A 6,000-nucleotide genomic window follows, 5' to 3' on the forward strand; every position below is an offset into this window, starting at 1 on the left:
GGCAATTTGATCATTTAACTGAAGCTCTAAATTAGAGTCTTGGTAAAGGCTTGTAGTAATTTGGCTAGAGTTCCAAATCAGAGCCTTCTTAGAGGCTTGCAGTGCAAGATGCCTGGAGGGAAGGAAAGTAGAAAGAGAAGCAGAGGAGGCACTTAGGAAGATGTGAGGAGTTATTACTGGTCCTTCCTGGGTGCATTTGGTGCACGATGGCTGGGCACTCAGGCTTCTTTCTGAAGCAAAGCATAGAGTAGTAGTGGATAATAAGAGCAAGGGGGCAGTAGCAACTACAGCTTACTTATAGAAATTTGTAGAGTCCAAGTGGAACCTGAACCGAATCCTCCAGAATCCGAAGTCATTGTGGCTTTGGCTGAGGTATTTATATCCAAAAATGTGCCATGAGACAAATATCGTTATTTACCAAGCAATTCTCCCTCCCTGTAGGGTGGGTGAATTCAAGGAAGACAAGAGTGTCTATTGTGGGCTGAACTCAATTATGCTAGGTTTGTCTCATCAAACAAAGGCAAGAGCGACTATGCAAATGTGGACGTGAGGTGCGCTGGTGTTTGTTTACTTATCTCAAGCCTCCGGTGTCTCCAGGTGCAAAGCTTCCGGTGCCTCCAGGTGCTCCTGGTATTTCTCAGTCAATTCATTAACATGAACGGGTTGGGAAATGTGCCATTTATCTGTATTCCTTCTTGAGAGCCTTTCATGTTATCTCTTAGGTGGGAGGATTCCTCCCCAATTGATTTACCTTCCATGGGTAAATCAATCAATAGCTTGATTGATTCAATAGCTTTGGCCATACCTTGTTAGTGAGTTGCAGGCACATCCTATTTCAGTCTATTTGACAGCTCAACCTAAAGGCATGCTGCCAGCATAGCCTGCACTATCGACCTGCTCTCAGCCAAGTCTTTTCAACTAGGCAAGGTTAACTGTTCACGAGGATCGTGATCCCATGATCCAGTGCTGCTGAGACATCCAATAGAGGGGTGCTTTGTAGCACTACCCCTGAAACATAGCTTACTGGCAACATGGCTTCCTAAGAAGGCATCACGCGTGCTTTGGGCTATGCTGGGAGTGGGGGTGAGTGGCCATACTGGTAGCTGCACCAGCTTGGTAAGAACCTTTCTGCCTTTCTTGCCATCCCTGCCTGGCTGCCCCATTTGCTGCTGAACCGGTTTACCTGAAGTGGGCTTGGTTTGGTTTGATTTGATATGTTGGTAGCTGTACAGTAATGGCTGCTGTGCTTTCACTGCTGTTGTGGGGAACCTGCATCCCACTGTTTGTTGCTGGGGGGAGCCTGCATGTTTTGGGGGCTGTGTAATGGCTGCTGTGTCTTCACTGCTGTGTCTGCACTGTTTGGTTCTGGGGCGAGTCTGCATGTGCCGGGGGGCTATATGGCTGCTGTGTCTCCACTGCTGTGTTTGCACTTTTTGCAGCTGGGGGGAGCCTGCATGTGCTGGGGAGCTGTAAAATCTGCTTTATCTTCAATTTTTTTTTAGGGAGAGGTAGAGAAGTGGAGGTGTGAGAGAGAGAGGATCAGTGGAGAGAGTGGAGAGAGGAGTGGATGGGAGAGAAAGAGAGCGCTAGCTCAGAAAATGGATCAAAAGTGTGCAGGTAAGAGAAGAGATGATGCCGTGGCCAAGCAGCCAAGGAATGTCATGACCCTGGAGGACAAAATCAAAGTCTTGGACTGCCTGAAGGAGGGCCAAAGCAATAGCGTTGTTCAGGGTTAATGAATCGGCCATCCACAACATCAAGAAGAATGAGGATGCCATCAGAGCCAGTGTTGCCAGTGGGTCCCAGTCCTCCCTTAAGGATTCATACATGCCACGAGAACCTAACGTTGAAAAGACAGAGAAGACCCTGAACATATGGATGGAGGACCAGGCACAGAAGAAGGTCCCTCTCAGCACCCGCATGATTTGTGTCAAGATGTGGTGAATCTACTGGCACCTAGTGGAGAGTTCTGGAGAGGGAAACCCCAAGAATTTTCAAGCCAGCAAGGGCTGGTTTGAAAACTTCAAGAAGTGCTTCAGCCTGCACAACGTGAAGCTTGTTGGGGAGATTGCCTCTGTGGACCAGGAGGCTGCAGCCACTTTTCCTGCCGAGCTGAAGAGGCTGATCGAGGAGAAGGGCTATGTGCCTAACCAGGTCTTCAATGTAGACAAGACTCGACTCTTTTGGAAGAGGATGCCTAACCACACCTTCATCGCCAAGGAGGAGAGAAGAGTTCCAGGATTCAAGAGTGCAAAGGACAGACTGACCCTTCTGTTCTGTGCCAATGCCTCAGGTTGCCTGATGGTCAAGCCCATGCTTGTCTACCAGTCCCTGAATTCCATGGGCACTGAAGGGGAAGAACATGAACCACATTCCTGTGTTCTGGAGAGTGAACATAAAGGCCTGGGCAATGTGCACCATCTTCATGTCCTGGTTCAATGACTGCTTTGTGCATGAGGTGGAGTGCTACCTGAGAGAGAAGAACCTGGCTTTCAGGGCACTGCTGCTGTTGGACAATGCCCCAGGGCATCCTCTGGACCTGCTGTTTGCCCACCCCAATGTGGATGTGGTGTTCATGCCTCCAAACACTATGTGGCTAATCCAGCCAATGGCCAAGGCATTGTCCAGGCTTTCAAGAGCTACTACACCAGGCAGAACTTTGAACACATTGCTGACCTGATGCATGGCAACCCCGGCATGACCCTGAAGGAAGCCTGGAAGGGCTACAACATCATCCATGCCTTGACCATCACCAAGGAGGTGATGGATGAGCTCAGGAACAGCACCCTGAATACCTGTTGGAGGAAGCTGTGGAAGGAGGCTGTGAGGGACAACACTTTTGTGCCAGCTGCGGAGGAAGAGGCTGGGAGGATAGTGGCTTCTGCCAGGCCACTTGGTGACGAGGGCTTTGAGGACATCCAACCGGCTGAAGTTGCTGAGCTCCTGAAGTCATACTCTGAGGAGCTCACAGAGCAAGACCTGAAGGCCCTGATCAAATCTTCCAGTGACCAGGAAGAAGCTGGTGAAGAAGAAGACTGCAGGGCCACAGCAAAGTTGACCCATGAAAAGATAAACAGGTTCCTCGAACGTGCCTCATTGCTGGCAGTTGAGGTAGTGGACATGGACCCCTTTATGCAACGCAGCCTGACATTCAGGTGGGGACTAAGTGAATTGATTCAGCCCTACGCAGAAGTCCAAAAAGACCTCAGGAAAAAGATGGCACAGCCCACCCTCCTGAGCTTTTTCAAGAGAGCGCAGCCTGGCACTTCAGAGCGGCCTGTCACTTTGGAGAGCAGCTGTGAACTGCCCACAACAGAGGGATCATCATCATCATCAGGTGCTGGTACCCACTATTCCCCTTTAAAATCCTCCCTTAGCCACCATGTCCCACTCCACCTCTCCCACAGCTCCTTCCCCCCAATTGCAACCCACCATCTCCTACCCCTCCTCCTCAGCATCATGACCATCTGCATGGCTGTCAGGTAGGGAATGTTTCTCATTAGGTTTTCTTGTGTTCTGCTGGTGTGTGTGCGTGTGTGTGATTTTAAAGTGCATTTGAGTGGTTTGGTGAGGGGCTCAGAAATTTTTAAAAATGGCTCAATCTACTCATTCCTCTTGGTGACTCTTGGTAATTCTTCCTGGTTCGGTTGTTATTCAAGGGGTTTTGGTGATTTGGGGTGAGGTTTTTTGAGAAATTTTCCTTGATTTTTAGGTGCAGTTGTGTTCCCCTAACCTCCTGTTTTCCAGTGGTTTCAATGCCTCACCAACTATGAATTTGCCAACCGTGGGGTTCTGTGGGAACGTAACCCTTGCGGTTGGCCAGGGATGACTGTACAAAATATAGTGGGAAGGGGACATTCTTTCACACCATTACTGTATCTGACCAAGATACAAAACAGTTTGGAAACTGACCCCAACCTCATGAGCTGTTTTTCGCATGTGAGCAACCCATTTTCAGCCAAGAGTAACTTTTTTTCTTTTTGCTTTAAATGTGTTTTTTTTTAATTGGGTCAGTAGAAGAGTTCATGTTTTTGTTTTGTTTTTGTTTTTAAAATCCAAAAATCATTTGAGTATTTATCAGATTATTAGCCTTAGGGGGGAAAGTGGTAGCCTTCTGCAAGTACAGCTGGACTTAGGCTCAGAGACGGTGCTAGGGCCAGATTTACCAATAGGCAGCCTAAGGATGTACTTACGGCCTCAGTTTTTTAGGGGTGTGAAAAAATCTCTCAGGAAAATAAATAGTTCCTGTTCAAGAACCCATTTGAGACAAAACTGAGATTTGGGATCTGTATAATACAGTAAATGAGAAGCCCTTGCTCAGAGACAGCTGTTTCAACCCACAGTTTCAGAGTGGCATTAAAATAATCCAAGCTACACTGAGTAGGTGACCAACTTAGGCAAGGTTGACTCAGCCTTCCATCCTTCCGAGGTCGGTAAAATGAGTACCCAGAAATGTTGGGGGCAATATGCTAAATCATTGTAAACTGCTTAGAGAGCTTCCAGCTATAGAGCGGTATATAAATGTAAGTGCTATTGCTATTGCTATCTTGACTCAATCAAGACAGCCCCACCCCGCCCCCTTTTAAAGCACGTATAGAGCCCTACCTTATTAGTATATCTCTTATCAAATTCAAAAAAATGGCTGACATCCAGATAATGCATGGTTGCAATGAATGGATTTGTGTAAATACAAAAAGGTTGTGCAGCTTTGTGGGATGCTACATAGTTGTGGGGATGTTCAAAGTTGTGCTCTTGTGCAAAAGTTCCCTGAGAAAGATATGAGGAAGAGGTCTCACAGCAAAAGTGTTGCCACCTTGTTGTGCAAGCGCAAACACCTTACCACCAGTGCAACACTAGTATGGAATGCAAACTCCTGACTTCGCACATCTGGCTAGAGCAACATGCTAATGCTAGGGCAGGGGTTCCCAACAGGGGGTACTAGTACGCTGGGGGAACTGGAAGGGCTCCCAAGGGGTGCTCTGAGCTCTTCTGTCTCTCCATGGTGCAACCTCACTATTTGGCTACTCCAGTCACTGGATAAGCAGCCTCATAAGCAGCCGTCTTGAAATTAATGGGACAAATTTACTTCTCTCATTAATTTCAAAGGGAGCACTCATGAGTAACTTAGTCTGGATGTAAGCCACCAACTGGAGCAGCCTATCTCAGAACTGCAACGTGAGAGTAGTGGCGGAGCCAGGGAATGGAGGCCTGTCACTGGCGGCCCCTCTGTGTATGCACCACATGCACCAGTGATGCCCCTTGCATGTGACATCATGTAAATGTGGGCATGGCCTGATCTCCGGAGGGCCCGCGCAAGCCCTCTGGAATGAATTTCCAGCCAGCATTTGCTGGCTGGGTGTATTTATTTCCCTTTCTCTCCCTCACTGGAGGGAGAGAAAGGGAAATAAGGAAATAAATACATCCAGCCTGCAAATGCTGGCTAGAAATGGAGGGCTCTCACAGTCCTTCCATGGTTCACAACCAGATTCTTTGAACCCGTCTGCTCAACGGTTGCTCTGCCCCTGCAAAAGAGTGAGTGTGTGTGTGAGAGAGAGATTGACTTTCTCACACTTGTGCATGTGTGTGCATGTGTGCACCCCCCCATCTCTATGGGGTATCCGAGATGAAGGTTTGCAACTGAAGAGGTACTCTTGTAAAAACATTGCAAACCCCTGTGCTAGTGCAATCTGTTTGCACAAGCTCAGCATTGGTCTGGATATTGGTCAGTATGAGCACATAATAGGATTAGGGGAGGAACTGGAGGCTGCCTCATTCCAGGAACATTAGGTGGGGTGGGGTATTTAAATAGGCAGAGCAGCTCTCTGGGTTGTCTTAGCAACTCTGATTAATAGACTGGTGAAGACATGGTGGGAAAGCACAGCAGTGGCAGCCTTTTCCACTTGAAGAGTAAACTTTTGAAAGATACAGGTATTCCCTCCAAGCTGAGGTTTGGCAACCCTAGCTGCAGTGTGTTTCAAAGATGACAGATCCTGGAGTGTC

Source organism: Hemicordylus capensis, chromosome 4 (genome assembly GCF_027244095.1).
Source record: "Hemicordylus capensis ecotype Gifberg chromosome 4, rHemCap1.1.pri, whole genome shotgun sequence".
In the NCBI taxonomy this organism is placed as follows: Eukaryota; Metazoa; Chordata; class Lepidosauria; order Squamata; family Cordylidae; genus Hemicordylus; species Hemicordylus capensis.